This window comes from Podarcis bocagei (genome assembly GCF_964188305.1).
Source record: "Podarcis bocagei genome assembly, chromosome: 6".
Lineage (NCBI taxonomy): Eukaryota > Metazoa > Chordata > Lepidosauria > Squamata > Lacertidae > Podarcis > Podarcis bocagei.
Genome location: NC_138130.1, coordinates 3,061,685 through 3,083,874, shown reverse-complemented (window position 1 = coordinate 3,083,874; position 22,190 = coordinate 3,061,685). Strand labels below are relative to the sequence as shown.

The following is a 22,190-nucleotide window of genomic DNA, read 5'->3' as shown; positions in this document are numbered from 1 at the left end:
TTGGTGCTGTTGTTGTAACATGTAGTAGATGAAAATGTGCTTCATAATATCTTTGTGTTGTGTGCCCACCCCCCGGCTCATGGTTATATCCAATGTAAACTGGCCCAACATTTATTTCAATAAAATGACCTTCCCTGCTTCTCTTATAATGAATAAATTAAGTGATGTTGTGAAATTAAGACCATTTCCATAGAATAGGCGGGGTGTATTTAATTTTCAGTCAATGTGAGCATGGAGACTGCCTCATTATTATTTTTAAATCTTCAAAGTGCCATCAAATACCAGATTAACAGACATTGCAATGGAGCATCATGGTCATATCAATGTCAGTTATCCAGACATCTTCCCCCCATCATGTGTTGGAAGCCAGTACCATTAAATGGATGACACTCACATTTTCTGCTGTCCTTCTGTCATTTTCATGGCAACAACAGAGGTGTGATGAATATTTGCTGGAACCCATAACCCAGTTAACATCCCAGAATCGCCTGTGCAAATTTACAGGAACAGTGATTTCATTTTTAACAACCTCTGTTATTAAGGACTGGGTCGCACATGCATATTCATCTCTTGGTTCCTGCAGCATTTGAGGATTCATTGCATGTGTTTACTGCAGAGTGCAGATCTGAATTTATACCTCTTTGACACATATCAATATTTTATTTGATATTGAACAATTCATAGAATCATAGAATTGTAAAGTTGGAAGGGGCCCTGAGGGCCATCAAGTCCGACCACATGCAATGCAGGAATCTCAACTAAACCTGTTGCCTCCTAACTTCATCCTGACCAAAATCCACAAGGCCATAGCCTTATAAGGAGGTGACAGGTTTTGGTTTTTTTGCAAGCGTACATATTGCTATAAACAAAGTGGTGCTTCAAGCTGCAGGTTGCATCAAGTAGATAAAGCATGTTCTCCTTCATGGAGAGCACATGTTTCCGGTGGGGGCCGCCAGGACACTCCAAAGTTGGAGCACATGTTTCCGGTGGGGGCCGCCAGGACACTCCAAAGTTGGGGGCGGGCTAATTGATCGTTGGCCACTGATGCGATTGGGGCTTCCCTTGTTGTTGGGAAGAAGTTAATGTTGCCATTTGTTGATTGACAGCCAGAAATGCTAAAACTCCTTGCACGAGGCTAGGGCTTCCTCTTTTCACCCGTGCATCGGATTGCCCGTCCCCTCCTCCCTAGAATTAGGGTTGTTCGCTTTGACCTTGCTATGCCTGTCATGGGGTTGTCTGCTCTTGGGGCGGGAGCCCAGTAGGAATTTTGTTCATCTGGCTGATTGGCTGGGGCCATTTGGTTTTTGCCTACTGCGTAGCAAATCGTCACAACTTGTAAGGTTGCGGTTAGGCATTGGTTTATCGTTTGGTTGGTTGAGGGGCATGGATTGGCTGTGCCTGCCCCTCTAATGCTGCTGCTGCAAGGGATTCCGTTAAAGGGATCAGGGGCTAACTATTGCTTGTCCACTCTGTCAAGGGGGCTCAGGCCATAGCAATGAGCTCCTGGTTGCATTTGGGGAGGGCTGAAGGCAGGTTCCCTGCTCCGTCGCTACCCCCAAAATGTATTCCCCTATTCTGACTTTCAAATCGTGCGGAATGTCAGTCTGTCCCCCACGGTGGGGGCAGATAGTCGCAACCAATGCCTAAGCAACCACTCGCATTTTTGTATTTTAATAAAGTTGTGGCCGAAATTATGCCAAAAACCTTAAACAAAAAATTCTGCGTGATGTGTGAGTTATTGGGGTGGCTCTGGGGACCTTGACACGCAAGGCCTTATTTCTACCAAAGACAGAATACTCTAGCTGTTATTTAAAAAGGTGCTATAAGTGGAGAGAATACATGCTGATAAACTGAGACGTTTTGGGGGGAGGGGCAAAACTAACAAAGAAGTTGCTCCATTAGGAAAAAGGCTTCTCAACTTCTGAACAGTGGTTTAATTTAAAAATTGATTTTAAAAAAATCTCTTCACTGTGATCCTATATTCACTGTGATCCTATACAGTCTCTTCACTGTGATCCTATATTGAGACCATAATCCACAATCATTGATTATTACCGTATTTTTCGCTCTATAACACGCACTCGAGCATAACACACACGTAGTTTTTAGAGGAGGAAAATACGTAGACATGCAAGCCGTAGGCATTCCTTCCATAACACGCACAGACATTTCCCCTTACATTTTAGGAGGAAAAAAGTGAGTGTTATGGTGCAAAAAATACAGTATTTATTCATTAGTTCACACACTTATTCAAATTTTCTAGTCTCATTTCTTGTTAACCATGGTTTCCCATACCATAATTCCACTGACTGTTTCACTTCCTCTAGTTCCACTCCTCCCAGCACTCTTGTGAAAGTTCTCTCATTGTTCTGTTCTGGGAATACTCCATCAGTATCCCCCCCCCCCCAAGAGTCCTTCCAAATACTCTTTAACTTCTTCAGACTCAGCTTTATCCAGTCCATTCTTGTGCATTCCATGCAGTTCTGCTCTAAGTCCAAGAGCCGCCACATTCCCCCAAAAATCAGTGAGATGTTTCCCATAATTTCAACTGTGCTGATTCCTATTGCTTGGTTCCACACAATCTTTATTTACTCTCACAGCACACAGCCATGTAGTTTCTCATTACAATCCGCAGATTCATCAATGAAGCAGAGGATTAAAAGCAGAACAAAGCAAATTAAAAACTTATCAGCAATGGAAAATCTCTGTTTTAAATCTTTTTTGTTGCACGCTTTTTGTTTATTTTTATTTCAGCCCCTGAATAGCATCTTTTCTTAAGACAGCAGTTGGGACATATTTCATGGAAACATTTTAACTGTCAGAGAGATGGTTTTGATCGTGATTTATAAGGGTTTCAAAGATAATTGAAGAAAGGGAGGTTAATCTGACCTTTGCCCTAAGGACTTATGTCTCGGGTTATTATGCAGTGTTGAGCACAGTTACAATCCTTCTCACCACTCAGCCTGTCCATCCGGGTCCTCCGCAGATTTCTTGATCCCGCAACATGGGATCAGTGCTTTCAGAATATTGAAAGTTAATCCCTGTTCTCTCTGTCCCTCAGAGATAATTCAATAGCTAGGATTTATAGCCTAGCTATAATTAATCACCACATAATTATTTCTGTCAACAGCATGCTGGCAGAAAGCAGTTAGTCAGCCATGTCGCCTCTCCCGGAAGTCCTAATTTAAAAATTTAAAATTAAAGGTAATGTATCTGTATAAACCAGAGTATTTGCTGAGCATTGTTTTTCGAGATGACTGTTGTTTCTTACAAGCTTGTGTTTGTAATTAAAATATACAAGCTAAAACCTGATAAACGTAATCCAAATCAAAATAGAACTGTAAACGTGTTAGAAACAAGGAAAAGTGTATGTTGTATTATTCCACTATATAACCCTCTAACTAAAACTCAGTGGCTCTGGAAGTCTGTATGAGTTTGTTCTTCTAGAGAGAGAACCCATACTGTGAGTTGGTCAGCTTAGGACAGTAAAACATAAATTTATCTGAATTTTTTTCCAGTATGGATCAACAATGACAGATACATACATTCAGACAGACAGAATATGCAGTTATAATATACCACAGACTCTTTCATTTTACTCTACCTCACATCAAATGCAAGCCTAACAATAACCTTCCTTATTACTAGTCCCACAAGTGCTGGCTCTTTCTGCCCCTGCAGGAGCATACTCCATTACCCTTGTGGGAGTTAAGTCAAACTGTTGGAGAGTTACAGCACCTGCTGTGGCTGTAGAGACAGATAAGGGAGAGGCCTCTCTTACTGCAGGTGGGGCAGAGGAAGGCATCAGGACCGCCATGATTGCAACAACCATCAAGCAATCTCTCTGCTGAGTCCTGCGGGGAAAGCCTTTGCCCATGTAGTTCTCAACAGATTACAGTCACACACTGACAGGGTCTATCCAGGGTCACAGTGCAGTTTTAGAGCTCAGAGTTCAACAGTTGACATGGTTTTCTCATTGCACCAGCTGCAGAACAAATGCTGAGAGCAGAGACACCCCTTGTCTGTTGCCTTCATAGACCTAATGAAGGCCTTTGACCTCATCAGCCGAAAAGGACTCTTCACACTGCTCAACAAGATAGGGTGCCCACCTAAGTGCCACAAGATGACTGTGCCCTTCCACAAGAACATGCACATGGTTCATCCTTGGACGCAATCCCTATAGAGAGCGGTGTGAAGCAGGGCTGTGTTCTCACCCCAACTGCACATTTTTCGGCTTGGTGTTCTCCTATGCCTTCAGCTCAGCTGAAGACGGTGTTTCCTTCCACTCAAGGAGTGATGGGGGTCTGTTTAACCTGGCACATCACCATGCCAAGACAAAAGTATGGCAAGTTCATAGCTGAGAGATTTCAAATCACAGCCAGAACAGGCACAGCGGGTGGGGGAGTTCTATGCCAATCTTCTTTCTTCAAGGTGGGCACTAGCTCTGGGCACTGGAATCTCAAGCACACAGGAGTGGTATGTGCATCACAGGACTTATTATAAATTGTGACATATTATAAATTGGAACTCATGCTTGCTTGCATTGGCAGGGAGGATTAACTTGTAATAAAATGTGTTTTTTCTTTCTTATCTAATACGTAAATTGTTGTTGCTGTTGTATTTCTATACCACCCTATACCCTAAGGTCTCAGGCTGGTTCACATTAAAAATCACTTACATAAAAGCAAAACAAAAACCAGACCCCCCCCCCCGCCCCGAAAAGAGCCAGCATTTTAAAAAGGGTATAGGAAGTCAGGTCAGGCAAAGGCCTGGTTGAAGAGGAATGTTTTTGCCTGGCGCCTAAAGGTGTATAATGAAGGCGCCAGGCGAACGTCCCTGGGGAGAGCATTCCACAGATGGGGAGCCACTGCAGAGAAGGCCCTGTTCTCATGTTGCCATCCTCTGGACCTCTCAAGGAGGAGGCACACGAAGAAGGGCCTCAGAAGATGATCTCAGGGTCCGGGGAGGTTCATATGGGAATGGCGGTCCTTAAGCTATTGCAGTCCCGAGCTGTTAAAGGCTTTATAGGTCAAAACCAGCACTTTGAATTGGGCCTGGAAACTAATTGGTAGCCAGTGCAGTTGGACCAGGATCGTTGAAAGATGCTCAAACCGTCTTGTTCCGGTGAGCAACCTGGCCGCTGAGTTCTGCCTTGCCTTCTCTAACAGGTATCAAGCAATGCTAAAGTCTCATTTAGATGACAGTCCAGAAAGGTCAGCCTAACCTATGATACCAGGAAATAAATGCAGTGGTACCTCGGATTACATATGCTTCAGGTTACAGACGCTTCAGGTTACAGACTCCGTTAACCCAGAAATATTACCTCGGGTTAAGAACTTTGCTTCAGGATGAGAACAGAAATCGTGCAGCGGCAGCAGGAGGCCCCATTAGCTAAAGTGGTCCTTCAGGTTAAGAACAGTTTCAGGTTAAGAACGGACCTCTGGAACGAATTAAGTACTTATCCCGAGGTACCACTGTAAACAGATAGTAATAGTTTAAATCTTGCAAAGCTCATTTGCCATTAGTCTAGCATATGTAACTCTTACACCTTATCACCTTTGGTGGTGGCAGTGATGTCTGTGTGTTCACCCGCAAATCCTAGCCAAAGGCAAGCTCATGATTCTATATCAATATGGCGCAGAGGATTAGGTGACAAAATTACTTCGAAAGACTAGCAGCCAATGCACCGTTGTAAAACTTCCCCACATTATTTTAGCTATTGCCCTTTAAAGCTTCACTGATGTACAGTTAAAAAAAAAGATTTTCACAATCAAGTTGCTAAGCACAGGATAGATTGATATTTCATGATATCTCTATTTGGCTTCTGGTATGAAGGTGTTGCTGCTTCCAAGATTGCATGAATTTTCTTCATTTGTACGCTCATGAGACATTAATACACAGAAACAGATAATAGTATCATCCTCCAGATACATTTTTAAAAATGGATTATTGATTAGCAAAGGATTTTTAACCTATCTACATATTATTTTAATTTTACTTTTCTGATCCTTCTTTGTAGCAACAGAATATATATTTTGTTTGTGTATTCCCCCTTCCACATTATTCTAAGGGCTGTATATGTCGTTCTCTGCTCCCTGCTCCGTTTTATCCTCACAACTATCTTGGTGGTACATTAGACTGAGAAATAAAGACCAGCCCAAACATACTCAATAAACTCGTGACTGAATAGGAAATTAATCCCACATTTCCTCCCATAGAAGAGGTATCCCACTGTATCTCTGCATGATGATACAGGCTTCATGACCTTTCCAAACAGTCATCATGGGGGTTGATAACTCTGCGTCATCTCTCTGCATTTTGGTGTGAGTGGATCCTTCAGTCACTCCTCATATGGAGACATGGCAAAATTGCCCAATTTCAGAGGAAGCTATCTGTTCTTCCCCACGTGAACCACTGCTCTGGACTTTCCTTCATGCAACCAGGAGGAAAGATTGGATCTATGATTTATACATAAAAACCAAGGAGAGTGGAAGGCTTTCATGAGAGTGTCATTCTAATTATTTCACACATCAAATGTAAATATTTTAGCTTCAAGACAGAAGTTTCCCTGCAATACATCTGAGAAACACTGCTATAGCATCAGGACAATGTATATATTTATAATTATATATTCACATGTTTAAAATGGGTCCAAATTAAAACATTCAGCTCCAGCAAGTTGCCTGCTTACTGCTGCTGCACATTATCTGCCTGGCTGGGCAATTGGTGCTGGACGTCACCTGTTTGGGAAGGACGGGGACCTGAATCCGTGGCACACTCACTCCCTTTCTCCCAGCACAGTCCACCTTGCTATTTTCTCTCTCCCTTATGTTACCTCACCTACACTTAATACTGACTTAAGCTCCTACCCTTTCGTAACTTCACACATATCACCCTAAGTAATCTTGAATTTTCAACACACATAAATCTTTATCTTGCACTACCAGCTAGTCCCAAATGAGTCATTCTAGGACCTCAGGCTTAGCACAGAATTGTCTTTTAAAGACGTCCTCCCAGATGAGTAAACAGACTTCTTCATCAAGTTGAACAGAGATGCTGAATTTCAAAGACCTATCTCTTTTTTTAAAAAAAAAATACCTTGAAACATTGGCCTGTTTTGCAAAATAGGTTGTTTTCGATGTTGCTATTTTTAAAATTGATGGAGGTGCACTGGAGGCAAAATTGAGTGCATCTCTCACTCATGCAGCAAAGTGTAAGCTCATCTTCTCTGTGATGGTGAGTGGAAGCAATGAACCTGTGATGGACTAACTCTCCTTAGACAGGAAACTGTATTAATGAATATGAGACCAAAAGAAAAGTGTCTAAATTTGGGCTGCAGTTAAAGAAGCCTGATTGACCTAAAAGAATGAATTTCATTCACTTTATCAATACATATACATATACATATACATATACATATACATATACATATACACATACACATACACATACACATACATATATATTCATATTCTGGGTTCCCCACCCTATTCCAGTCCTCTTGTAAGAGAAAATCAGGTGCTGGAATAGATTGTTAGGGAGTAGACATCTCCTAATATATTGGTACAATTGCTATTGTCCCAGTTTCAAATCAGGGGTGGACAAACACCAATCCCCTCAGTCCAAGCTTTTTTGGAGAATGGTTGTCTGTTCTTGCCAGACTCATTCGCAAATGCTTCACTGCTTTCCTTCCATTATTCCCAGCCTTCCTTCCAATGGCCTTATAATATATATATACACCCCCCCCACACACATTTGAGGGCTTCTTATTGGACTTTCATTAGGCGTGGAAGCCCTACAACCAAATCTTTTCAGAGCAACTGCATCTAAGAATTGTGGGTTGCTGGTGTCTACAGGTCCTTAAGAGTCTATGGCAAACCACCTTCCCTGGGATTTTATGCTAAGAAATTCTTTTGGTAAGACTGAAGCCTAATTTACACAGTATCTGGTTGCTAGGCTGGTCCAACAGGCTCTGTTCACCCTCCGTGCCTCAATACAACATGGCTGCCATTCTAACCTAGGTCCAGGGCCCAAATCAATTCAGTACCTTGCACGGCATTTAATTATGGCTTAAATCCCAATTACATTGAAACGGACCTGATCAGACCTGGGACGATTGGGGGTTGCTAAATTTGGGTTGACCCAAATCAGCCCAATTTGCTCTGGGATCTAGTGTACCACCCTATTATTTTAAACTGAGTGCTTCCCGCCACCCATACCCTCCCACACTTTGAAGCCAAAATCTGGGACTGCATCGTCCTGAATGCCAAATTCCCATTTTTATTCACAAGAGCCATTTTGGTTGCTGAGCCATGCCCCCAACCCCCGTGGTCTTTTTGGGCACAGCACCTAAAAATTCACACTTTGGGACACCACATGAGATCACAGCCCTGGGAAAAAAATTGGGGAGGGGAGGGAACTGCGCTATGAAATTGCTTGAGATCACGGCAACCAAAATGGCTGCTGTTCACTCATAATACAACAACAACAGAATGTTCTGTCCCCCCCCCCCAGGATATTAAAAGGGAATAACATAGCTAGAAAAGTCAGTAGTGCTGAAGGAAAATACTTCAGAATCTGTTAGTAACTGTCTTTTACATTTTTTCTGCTCCTTCTCATATATGAATTTGTCCGTTGTCTCATTGCAAAGATTCCAAATTACCTAATGATCATATAATAAAAATTACAGAGCAATTAAAAAACATAAAAATCAATCAAAATGCTTTAAAGCTTGGAGCTAAAAACACAACTGCTACCATCGACAGTGAATGAAAGCTCTTTAAAAACAGGAAAGAAGACCCAAACAGAAGACCCAAATTTCATGCCATGATAGAGCTCATTTAAGGACACTTGAGGACATGGGTGGTGCTGTGGGTTAAACCACAGAGCGTAGGGCTTGCCGATCAGAAGGTCGGTGGTTTGAATCTGGGTGAGCTCCTGTTGCTTGGTCCCTGCTCCTGCCCACCTAGCAGTTTGAAAGCACCTCAAGTGCAAGTAGGTAAATAGGTACCACTCCGGCGGGAAGGTAAACGGCATTTCCGTGGGCTGCTCTGGTTCACCAGAAGTGGCTTAGTCATGCTGGCCACATGACCCGGAAGGTGTACACCGGCTCCCTCGGCCAGTAAAGAGAGATGAGCGCCGCAACCCCAGAGTCGTCCGTGACTGGACCTAATGGTCAGGGGTCCCTTTACCTTTAAGGATACTTGAGAATGCATTATTTGATGTCTCTGACAGAAACAAGCCAAGTCTTCCAGGCAAATGTGCAAAACACACTCTTAGGGTGTGCTCACATTGCCACTTACTCTGCATCCAAAGTTGCCCACTGCTAGTTTTTGAATCTGCATTCACACAAGGTTAGCTGCAATTCCATGTCAGTCATGTAGGGTCATACTGCTGATGCTTCCCTCCCCCACCCCAAACCAGCTTCAATCCAACTAAAAAACTAGATGTGGAGTAAATGGCAATGCGAATATACCTTAATAGCCATTGTGGATGCACAGATGAGCACTCTTGCACAAATCACAGCTTAATAAACAGGACTTTGGGTGTTGAGGCATTGCAGAGGAAAGAAACCCACAATGTCATGTGTGTCAGGTGAAGACATCTCTACACCCCTATCTGATATGAACAACACTGTGAACATGCAGCTTAAATTTAGCAGTGGATGAAGAAGAAGAAGAAGAGTTTGGACTTGGTATCCCGCCTTTCACTCCCCTTAGAGGTAAAGGTAAAGGGATCCCTGACAGTTAAGTCCAGTCGCAAATGACTCTGGGGTTGGGGTGCTCATCTTGCTTTACAGGCTGAGGGAACCCACATTTGTCCACTCCACAGACAATTTTTCCGGGTCATGTGGCCAGCATGACTAAGCCACTTCTGGTGCAATGGAACACCGACACCAGAGCAGCACACGGAAATGCCGTTTACCTTCCCACCAGAGTGGTACCTATTAGTCTACTTGCACTTTTGGCGTGCTTTCAAACTGTTAGGTTGGCAGGAGCAGGGACCGAACAACGGGAGCTCACCCTGTCGCGGGGATTCGAACCGCTGACCTTTTTTTGATCGGCAAGCCCTAGGCTCAGTGGTTTAGACCACAGTGCCACCCGCATCCCTTTTCACTCCCCTTAAGGAATCTCAAAGCGGCTAACATACTCCTTTCCCTTCCTCCCCCACAACAAACACTCTGTGAGGTGAGTGAGGCTGAGAGACTTCAGAGAAGTGTGACTGGCCTTGCTGTGCTTAAAGCCACTACCATGAACATCCCTTCAATCATCTACTGGCTTTTGCACATTCCAAATGTTCTGAGGTAATTTTTGGCTTAAAGTATAAAAATGCATCACTCACATCCTTGAGGCTCAATTGCTTCATTGCCCGAGAGGCTGCAGCTTCTTCAGGTTCAGGTTTGTTCACCTAGCAACAGGCTCACTAAATGGTGGGGAGGGATATTTGGATATAATAATGGTGGTGCCATTTTGTGCAATGGTCTGCTGTCAGAGATCCGGAAGGTAACAATTGTGTTTCATTTTGCTAATTACAAAAGATTTGTTTGCCCAGACCTTCCTGGGCTCCTGGTATTTTAATATCCCTTTTACTGTTATCATATTGTGAAAAGTGGAATAAAAATGAATCAAATTACACACACACACGTGTTCTAGAAGTGGACTGATCCTGTAGCAGTGCGGGCACATAACTGGCAGACCTCAGGTATTAATGGGACTTACAAGTCAGTGTACATAGCATAACAGTGCTGTAAGCCATGCTTAGGCATGTTTACGTGAGTCTGCTCCAAAGAAAGAGTATGTATCAGAGTCCCACTGAACTCAGAAAACTTATTTTGGATTAAGCATGCATAGCATCAGCCTCTTAATTATGTTTATTGTTTGTCTTACTTTATTGCTGCTTATTAAATCATTGATTAAATTATTACTTCCCAAACTTCTAATACCTGAGGCACATTTGTTTTCTGATTAAAATTGAAGGCATGTTACCTTCTTACAGGAAGAGGGGGGGGGGGACATAGTCTTGGAGCACTGGAAGTAGAAGTGGATGAATCAGTCAATTTCATTTCCCCTAGTTTCTCATTTTCCAGCCTTAAAACAAGTTCTCCACATATCTGTAGCAATTTAAGTGTGAAGAAAACTCATAAAATTTCATCAGCATTTCAGTGTAAATTTATTCTAATAAGCCCTCTGTTTTTTTGCAGTTTTGGCCAATGTACACATCTTTAAAACAATTTTCACTAATATGATGCATTTTGTATGTTAGTTTCACAAATATATTCATTTTATGCACACTTTCCCCAAATATATGAATTTCTGTGCATATTATTGGTTGGAGAAGTTAATCAGAAAATTTAGAAAAGCACAAATTTTGAAAACATAATTGATTTCTCTCCCAGCCCTAATTGGACACCCCCCCTACACACACAGGATACCAGGATGCAAAACTTCATTAGCATTTTAGTATCAAATAAATAATATTGCACAATCACATATTGGGATCAGTCCAATAGACAGGAAGCTGGCCTAAAGCCCACGGGTGTAAACTGAGTTGGTGTCAAGTTTCACCAGATTCAAACTCCATTCAGCAGTGGAGCTCCTGCTGGCTGAGCCGGCAGAGGAAAAGCAAGCCTTCAAAAGAGCTTTCGGGGTACAGCACCCTTTTTGCCCATTTAACTTACTCCAGGTTGCCAGTTCACATGACTGAGCTGAATGGGCTCAGGATCCATCCCAAATACTTCCACTGGTCCTGTCCCCACCATACCCCCCAAACACCCCCTTTTCAGGCTTTAGGATAGCTTGTGATCTGCTGGGCTCTGCTCAGCTAGCTGGATCCCAGGTAGGTCAGGATGGGAAGACACACCTTTGTATCTCTGGCTAAGCCAGGGATGAGGGAGTTAAACTGGTGTAGCTGGAACCTAAACCTGCTTGTTGCAGCAGATCTTGCTGTAGGATTGGCCCTGTACACATGCAACCCTGAAAGTCACTCACACTGCACCAAACACATTCAGAAAATTAGCTGAAGTCTACATGTCCCAGCAATAATTGAGCCTGCTATGATTCTTTTGTCTTTGGGGATTTGACACTTGATTCCCCCCCCCCCCCGCCACTGATGGGGCAAGAAAAGGTCAAATTGGGATTTATTTTCAAGCATAATATTTGATTGTTTCAATTGAAATTGGTTCCAGCACTTGATAGTTCAATCTCTTGCTTGCTAATCCCTTCAAGCAGTAGTTATTTAAAGTGGAGGAGAAGGAAGGATATGTGGAATTCTTGGATTAGCTACCTTCTCACAATCTGGCGGTTGTGCTTTTGGAGCTCACACGCAGCAGAAGACTGCTTCCTCAGTTGCTTCCATCATTTATCAAATCCCAATTTAATATCAGAAACAAGATACTTCCTACCCCACTCATTTATCTGAAATGACTATTTACTTTCTCTTAGGATTACAACCAGGTAATAGAAAATCTTACAATTCATATTGCTATGAATTGCAAGGGGCCTACAACTGTGGTTCAGTAAACAGGTGTATAATTATCAATATATTGTGCATAACTCTGTTGTGCATTCATTTGAATATTATGGGTAAGGGAATTTTGCCTGGTCTCATCATAATATACTTTTAAATTCTTATTTTTAGCATGTATTATGCAGACCTGCATTTTAAGCATGCTATTTTCATAATCACTTGCATTACATCTCTAACCTCTGTAACTGCCCAAGGGCACATGATATATATTCAGTAAAGAAAAATCAATTTGGCCTCAGTGACTCTCTTGTAGGCCATATAAACTATTCACTCATACAGAATCAGCCGTGTCCTTAAAAAGAGATGAATAATGACACAGGCAATGAGCAGCCAAAGGAAAATGTGATATTACTGAAAGAGTCTGCTCCTCACCCTGCTATTCCCTACCTCCACCCCCTCTGTAAGCATGAAAATGTGACCCCATAGAGTGCCGTTGGGGGAAAGGGTGGGATATGTGTGTGTGTGTGTGTGTGTGTGTGTGTGTGTGTAATGAAACAATTAGATCATTACTTCCTTGCTCATGAATTGTTGGTGGCAATCATGGCTATAGACGTCTATAGGGCTCTTTAGGCAATTCTCAGCCCTGCACACAGTACCTGTGAGTGTGCCTGATCTCCAAGGGGCATTTGGCTGTCCATTGTTCAAGTGTTGAAAAGTCCCAGGTTCAGTCTCTGCCATTTCTAGGCTGTGAAAGGCTCTCAAGCAGCAGAGCAGGGAAAGAAGACCTTGCCTGAGGCTCTGGAAGAACCAGAGCAGGTGAGGCCATTGTGTCCCCACTCAGCTAAAGTCAGAGCTGTATTCTGTTTGCATTGATCCGAGAGACACTCTTTAGTAGCAGCATCGTGGCCTCCATTGGTTGAATTAAGTTATGTGACAAGAGTGAATTGCCCACTTTGCATTAAAGCTGTATATGTCATGCACAAAATCTGATTTACCTCTGAGTTGCTGCATATTATTCCCCATCTCTGTTACCATATGGAACCATTTAAAAGCTTGAAACATCTTTCTTAAGACTCATAAAGCTGTGGGGGGGTGTTGTTTCTTGGTTTATTTGTTTTTTAATTCTATTGGCATCATCGGAGGGGTTTGTGCACAATATAATGTGCTGAGTGTTCACTCTTCTTTCAATCTGTTGTCCCATTTATCTCCAAAATGTGAAGACTTATGGATGACACTTGCTTTTGTTATAGCAGAGGTCCAACTCCACTTGGCTGCATTAACAATTTATTTCACCCACATACATTTTCCCATGCTCACAACTACACAACCAAAAATATCAAACTCTGTTTTGAAGGCATACATTTAGGCAGATTTTTATCCAAAAAGAAAATAAAAAAGTGGTGAGCACCAAGCGTTCTTTTAGAAATGACACAGTTAGTGTAGCATGGGTGCTGACTTGCTGGTGGGGGGGGGGGGAGACTGCTGAAAGGCTTTCTCCACTAAACAAGGAAAGCATTCTTTGACCTCTCAGAAGTCTATCACTGACATTCCCTTTTGCCAAAAGAATGCATCCATGCCACTTGCAGTAAATGTCACAGATGTTCTTTACTTTTTTTCTCCTACTGAAGTATGTGCATTACTAGGAATGACTGGATAACTGACAATCAATACAAGTCCATTCAAACTTCATGTTTGAGTAACACAATATAAACTGTAGCATTGAACTTGCTGTTCATTAGAGCTGCAATTTGTTTTCAGAACTGCTTTGTTTTCATTAAATTTTTCTTGAAACATGCATTTATTTTTGAATTATATTTTTCGGAATTATTTTTCTACTTGAGAGCCAATTCCTGTGTATAACAATAAATCTCTACACTATATGTAACACTATGGGAGCAATCCTATAAGCAAGATCTGCTGTGATGAGTGGGTTAGGGTCTAGGGATCTCCAGCTGAGCTGGGAGGTACCCAGTACAACCAGGCTGCCCTGGCTTAACTCCCTCATTCCCAGTTCAGCAGGTAATATGCCGGTTTATCTCCACCAGCCCAGCCAAAAACCAGCTGGCTGAGCTAAGCCTGGTGGGTCTTAAGCAGGTGTGAGCCCTGAAAAAGGGGTGCAGTGGGGATGGGACCAGCAGTAGCCCTGCTGCTAAATGTTGTTAGGATCTGGGGTCCCTTTACACCATGTTAACTTAGAGCTTTATGATAGCTTCTTGGGTGTTGAATTGCTCCCTTATTCTGCATACCACTTAAAGATGAGGCCACAACAATCACAAAAAGTCTGTATTTCAAAGAGTTTTTTGGACCAACCTGAAATATGAACTAGGGAATGGTAGAGAATTTTTTTTAGAGCATGATGGCTAGGGGTTGTATGGGTTTCTTGCATAATTAAATTTGCAATGGTATTGTTGATTTAGAATGTTTAAATATACAGTATGTCTGTGCTTTGGGTAGTTATGTTCACATATATATGGAAGATTCCTCTGCAACTTTTCTTTCCTGATAGGGAAATGGAAAGTAATGAGAACAGCAAGTGATATGATGGGCATGAGTTCCTAGGGGCTGGATTGCAGTGTTAATTATTCCCTGATGTTTAGATCCATTAGCCTCTATGGATCCAGGCAAAAGATGCATTTGTGTAATGATGTCACCTTGACATATATCAAGTTACTCATCTACTACACCCCCTAAACCCATCATGCTAGTCAATCTTATAATATACTTGTTCATATCTGGTGGTGATTGTTTCCTTACTTAAATGAAATGTTTGCTGCACTTGTTCTTTCCATTGCCATTTAATGGCTTTTAGCCAAAATTTTCCATTTGTCAAGATTGGTTTAGTCTCTAGAATTTTTTCTCAACAGAAGCAGTTTTAGGGTAGTGCAACAGGTTTGGACACAGTGGGCACCACACTGCAGGAGGCACCACAAAAAGCTGTAGAACTAAGTCCAAGAGATGTTAGTGTTGCCAAATGTTAGTGTTGCACAGGGTGCCACTGAAATTTGAGAGTACAAAGTCCACCACTGATTTGCAGTTCATCTCATTGTCTAAGCCTAATGCCATACTGCTAACCAAAGGAAAGGGCAAATAGAAGCTACCTGATCTTGTCACTATTTGCAGGCTTGGAGACAGAAAGTGAGTAGGCAAGAACAACATATTTATGGAATACTGGGAGTCAGCAGGGAGGAGTGTGGACCTCAATGGGTACCCTATAATGTTGACCTGTAATGCCAACACTGGACATGAATATGGAAAACCAGTCCCAAATGTACAAACATAGAGCAATCAAGTGATGTGAACACATGGAAGAACCAGCAGTTGACTCACCTTGACTATGCATAAGCAACCCTTGTTTGTTTAGGTATAAGGTTGCCAGACCTCCAAGGCTGACATGGAGTCCCCAGGTTTGCCTGTCCCATCCGAATGACAGGTGGAGGACTTTAATTCTCCTGGAACACCTTAATTTTTTAAGGTGGGCTGGAACACCTTAATTTTTTTATTAAAAAAATAAGATGACAGTTCATCTGATGGTGTTTCCTGCTTGGCAGGGGGTTGGACTCGATGGCCCTTGTGGTCTCTTCCAACTCTATGATTCTATGATTCTATGCAACTTGCAAGCTTCAGCCTGGCAGGAGTTGAAGTTATTGCCTAGACTCTCGGGGGGGGGGGAGTCTGCACTTCTGCCCTCCCTCTCCCCATTAACCTCTGTCTCTGGGGCTCAGCGGTGAGAGGGAGCACAGAGGAGGGGGAGAATTGTTCTGGCCTCAAGAGGAGGAGGGGATTATGAGCATGGAAGGTGCAGGGTTGCAGGGCGCATCTCGTGCAAGGAGCAAGTGCGTAGCTTGGGGGTTCTCCTGGACACATCTTTGTCATTGAGAGGCCCAAGTTCATCTGGTCAAAACATGTGACCCCATTGTTGAAACAGCTGCACTGGCTGCCCCTCCACTACCAAGCCAGGTTCCAGGTCAACAATACAGTGGAGGCATGTATGGATGACTGAAATGATATGTGCAAGGCAGTTTAAATGCATGGAATTCACTACGTGCATTCTAATGTTAATCATTGCTACCACCACTTACTCTTATTCAGTTGCAGTCCCTCCCCTTAAAGTAGATATATGTAAATGAGTTGCTCCCACCCCCTCCCACCCTGAGCCTGATTCAATTTCCACAAACATCAGGAAGAGAAAATGCTACCAATGAAAGGAGAAGCGGACACGGAGCAATGGCTCCAAACTACAAGAAAGAAGATTCCACCTAAACATTAGGAAGAACTTCCTGACAGTAAGAGCTGTTCGACAGTGGAATTTGCTGCCAAGGAGTGTGGTGGAGTCTCCTTCTTTGGAGGTCTTTAAGCAGAGGCTTGACAACCATATGTCAGGAGTGCTCTGATGGTGTTTCCTGCTTGGCAGGGGGTTGGACTCGATGGCCCTCGTGGTCTCTTCCAACTCTATCATTCTATGATTGATTCTATGTTATATTCTTCCATAGATGGAAGGGAGCATAAGAATCACTCTGGAAGACAGGGTGCACAATAGGCTTATGGTGTTGTAGAGTTGCTATCCTCCTTTAAATAGACATTGCAGTTTCAAAGAGGACCATTTCTACATGCACTTCAATATCTCTATTGTTCTGTGAGGGAAAAGATTATCTATTATTAGGATGTGTAGCCAAACTCATTTGTCTTAAGTGATTCCTCCACAGAAATCTGTTCAATAGAGATACTTTGTTCTATATTATGAGTATAATTTTCCTAAAGGATTGAGTAATCAATGTATTGCTTGTTTAAGGAGGAAAAAATTAAACCTAATTGATGGTGTGTCACCAAGGACACTAACGAAGAGGCAGAAAACGGGGGTGGGGTAAGAATCAAATTGGAAATCACTAGCAAGAAAAGGAGGGAGAAAGAGGGGAGAATCTGAAAAGATCATTATTTTGTGTGTGACACGTCAGCTCGATAGCTGTGGGAAGGGGGGGAAGCAACAGTAAATGTAATATAAAAAGACAAAATTGGTAATAAGCAGTGGCATGTAGAAAATATCTTGTGGTGTATAGCTTTTCAAATTATCTTTAATGTGCTAAGCAATTTCTGTTTGTAGCTATGCTCTTTAAATCCCAGAGCTTGCGTGATTTTTTTCTAATGAAAAGGCTATTGATGAAACGTATTTTATTTCTTCTTCTTCTTCCTTTTAACTATTTTTATTTCTTCCATAATCTTAGACTCTTTAGTTAATACCACTAAAGAGTGAGTTCTTTGATCCATCGTTATGCAATGCTGTTCTTTTTAATGGCTAGATGCTTAGCTATGCGATGTGACTACATACTGAGCCAGGGCAAGAGACATTCCATTCCAACCAAATAATGTCAGCTCAGGCTGGATCTAAAAACAAACTGAAGTAGGAAATTATGGAGAATGGTCCTGAGTTGGTAGAGTAGATATCATTTCAGACTGCTGGTGTGGAGGAGTTGCTGGGCCTGAATCACTTGTGTATATATTTTCTTTCAGTTGTCTTAATATGGGAAAACGTTTGAAAGACACCATCACCTGACGTCTAGAACGATGCAACCCACTTAAACCCAACCATCTTATTCTGCTGCATGTGAAGACCAGGTTATTGGACTTTCTCTCTCCCAGTGCTAGCCCAAGACATTTTGCTGCCTGAAGTCAAGAAGTCTACATCAGTTTAAACCCAAATTCCTAGGTTTATCTGGGCTTGTCTGGCAGCTATTTTGCTTTGAATGAGGTCTGAAATACAATCTTTAGCTGGCTCTCTTAAGACATTTTATATCTTTGCTTTCTTCTGTAACATATCTTTGAGATTGGACAAAAACCCCTGCATCATCACAACTCCGTCTGTTCCAGTTCCTGTCATACTCGGATGGGAAGAAATTGTTTGTTTTTTGTTTCTTAATAAATCTGCTCTATTTATGACTGTGATCTTAATTATGTTTAGAGAGGTGTTTCTCTTCAGGGAAATGCATTTCTGTAGTCTTATGCTGTAAAAAACGTGTGGTGCTGTCAGCTCTTTCCTGCACATATGGGGGGGGGGGATCCATAAATACGGCTTCAGAAACCATTGAAAGAAAAGTCCCATCTGCAAAACAATGATCTAGGTGGCAAGTGAATCAGAATTAAACCTTATGGGCAGAATTCACTGAAGGAGCCCTGTCCATGGCAGCCCCGTGTAAGGATTTCCACTTTCATAAGAGGGCTTCCTCCCTTTCCTCTCCCTCCGCATGTGCACATCCCAAAATGGGCTTGAGGAGGTCAGAAGAACCCTCAGAAGAGCACCCAGGGGAGGAGGAGCAGGGTTCTCTCTGTCTGGCAAGCTGAAAAGCTTGGGCAGATGCAACTACTGGAAGAGGCTAGCAATTCTATCCTATATATTCCCCACAGTAAACATCCTGGGTTGAGGTCAACAGCTTGAGGTTGAGTCCTGACAAGACAGAAGTGCTGTTTCTGGGGGACAGGGGGCAGGCAGGTGTGGGGTATCAAACATGGCTGAGATTGTGCTTCTCCCATCTCTCTCTCAATAAAGATGGGATTTATTTATAAAATAAATTTGGGATATCAAATTTCAGCAGCACCCCTAAAATTTGGCCCCCCTTACCTCTTGCACTACAGCATTGTTGGAGTGCCTCCTGCAGTATGGTGCCCCGGTTGGGCCACCCTTCAACTGCCTCTGATCAAGGTGGATGTACCACACTAAGGACAGCTGGTAACACTTCATTGCATGATATTTTATTTAGTAGACCCATCCAGTTACCCACTCTGGCTAGTATTAGTAAGCCAGGATGGACAATGATATAACAAACGCTTGTCTGGACACATCACTGCAAGTTTCCTGTCCACATCATCATGCTACATTAACTAAAATGGATCCCATAACACTGGGTCTGATCAGCTGGCACTGCTAAAATACACTGCAAAAATGAACAACTGTATCTTCAATGTGTCTTGCAAACTGATTGCAGCTAGACAGTGTGTGCTCCAGAGGTCTACCACATAGTCATTGACCAACCCCTGGACCACACAGAATTACTCTTTGAAGAAGCAATGGGAGACTGTTTGAGGATGTGATCATATAATAGAATTGTAGAGTTGGAAGGGACCCCTAGGGTCATCTACTCCAACCCTCTGCAATGCAGGAAACCTTTGCCCAACTTCCTGCCAACACATACCTGAACATGCTACCACTAACTGATGGAGGCAGCAAAGTAGGTTTTTGTGTTGTCTCCAAAAGAATTATGCCACTTATGTGGCTTATGCTCCTTGCTCAACCCATGTCATCAACCTTGGTGTACCAAGGAGCAAAATGGGCTCCACAGCTCTGGAGGGGGCCCTCAGCAGCAACTGTGTCAATAGCACATTCCATACCAAGACTAGAACTTTGACAGGATCACCTGCTCTATCCGCTAGAAAATCCCTCAGATTCTATCAGTCTCCAAGGATGGGTGACTGTAACTGGTTGCCATCGCTGCAGGGGATAATTTCACTATGAGACCCAAGAAACTGAGGCTAATAAGATGGAGGAGCTTTGGATGGGTGGTCTGGAATTCAGTGCAGATGTTGCACTTTCCCTGATGGAGCAGCTGCACTTTCTGGGAGTGCACCTTGATTCCAACTATTACTGCAGGCCAAACCTCTGTAGCAAGCAGTGCTTATGCTCAACTCCAGCTAGCTCACCAGCTGCAGCTGTTCCTGGATTGAGATAGCCTGGCATCTGTAGTCCGTGCTCTAGTGGCCTGCTGTCTGAACTATTGCAATGCTCTTGAAGATGGTTCAGGAGCTGCCTCATGCACAGAGCATGGCAATGGGACTATGTATCGCTGGTCCTAGATGCACTGCACCTGCTACCAGTGAGCTAATGGGCCCAATTTAGGAAGTTGGTATTAATCATGAAGTCTGGATGAAGTCCTGCTGCCACTGGTGCTACTCTGTAAGGGGCAGTGACCCAAGGCAAGGCTTTATCAGTGGTGGTCTCCTGATTATAGGACTTCCTTCCTAGTGCTGTACATTCGTCTCTCTCATTTCTATCATTCAGAAAAAATCAGAAAAAAGTTTCTGTTCACCCAGGCATTTGGTGACCGAAATATAATGGTTTTTATCAGCTTTGAAAATGTTCTTTTGGGGACTGTTGTGAAATTTGTTTTATATTGTTTTAAATTCAGATGTTGTGTGGCCACCTCGGACTCCTTTGGGATAAATGGTGGGGGTCAGGAACCTATCGCTTTGTCTCTAAGGGCTTGGCACACTCTTCATAATGAATTTCATATATTTGCAAGTACTACATACATAATGGGAAGAGTTAAAAAAGAGCCACTTCACCTAATGAGAGGATTGGTGTAGCTGAACCTCACCTCCCGTGTAATGAAACCAAGCTGGGCAAGTTGGGTGCTAAATCTGCTCTTGCCAGAAATGCTTTTCTGGTATCCAGTGGTATGAAGTTATGTGCACTACCAGAGAGAAGAAAGGCAGTTAACTCAACCCCCCTGGCTTCTATCCAGGCTATCTTTTTAGTAAAAATGCAAAAATAGTGAATTTCAGAGGACAAGGAATGAATCCAAAGTACTTCTTAATATAATGAGTTATTTGAATTCATAAGGGTGGTTCACTAGCTGTTGGCCCCCTATCTTGGAGTGTGTACGGTAGCTCTTGCTACCCATTCCAGTCTTCATTGGGAATGCACTGTCTCTCCCTCATACGCCCTCTGGTTCCTATTGCACCCACCCAAAATGGTAAAGTCTTCCTTCTTGGCAGAACCATCTCAGCTATCATTCTGAAATTCAGCAGGCATCATCCCCTCAGAAAGGCAGACCATGCCTACAATTTGTCTCTGATTCTGGCAAAAAAATTAAACATAGATAGACTTTCTCTATGTTTTTGGAAGGGACTCCAAGGGTCATCTAGTCCAACCCCCTGCAATGCAGGAATATCACCAAAGCATCCATGACAGATGGCCATCCAATCTTTGTCTTAAAGATCTCCAAGGAAGGAGAGTTCACCACCTCCTGAGGGAGTCCCACTGTTGAACAGCTCTTACTGTTGGAAAGCTTTTCCTGGTGTTTCATTGGAATCTCCTTTCTTGTAACTTGAAGCCATAGGTTCGAGTCCTACCCTCCAGAGCAGGAGAAAGCAATGTGACTTACATAGTGAAACAATATGATTCAGGCATATACAATGGCAGACAGATTCACCCTTCCATCTGCATGAATTAGGAGGAATTCTTTCGTGCTGCAGCCCTATATAGACCTACCTGGGAGCTCCACTAAACACAACAAGTGGGACTTACTTGTGAGTAAACATGAGGGAAGGAACTCACTGCTTGCCTGTGCTTGTGGTTCCAATCATACTGGCTTGGTTTACACCAATACTTAGTCCACTTTAGCAGTACAGACTTGTGGATGAATCAAGAGTGAACTTGCCTCTGCTATCACAGATGGCTCACAAATGCCATGACTGATGTCAACTCAGATGCAAATCATCTGCCTCTAAGAGACAAAGAATGAAACAATGATTGGTTTAAAAAAAAAACTTCTTTCTATATTGTAGACTGAATCTGTGTAGCCCCTTTATGTCTGTTGATGCCCCCTCCACAAAATAAGTAGTATTGCTTTGCCATTCCCCCTCCCCACAATTTGATATTCTACAGTATCATTTACATCCCTCACCCAACAGTCTGTTTCACCTCAAACCAAGAACCTCCCCACAAGATCCTTCCTTTG

General features: G+C 42.8%; 1 long non-coding RNA gene across 4 annotated transcripts in view; it reads left to right on the top strand.

Moving 5' to 3' along the window:
• Nucleotides 1–22,190, top strand: part of LOC308589467 — a 45,039-nt gene that overhangs the window by 7,950 nt on the left and 14,899 nt on the right. For 2 of the 4 annotated variants that reach the window (XR_014009288.1, XR_014009289.1), the window contains exon 3: nucleotides 17,971–18,393. The exons of 1 other annotated variant lie outside the window; for it this stretch is intronic. This is a non-coding gene — a long non-coding RNA (uncharacterized lncRNA). Of the gene's footprint in view, nucleotides 1–6,218; nucleotides 6,500–17,970; nucleotides 18,394–22,190 lie in introns of those variants that run through there. One more of the 4 variants, XR_014009290.1, reaches the window with a different exon arrangement.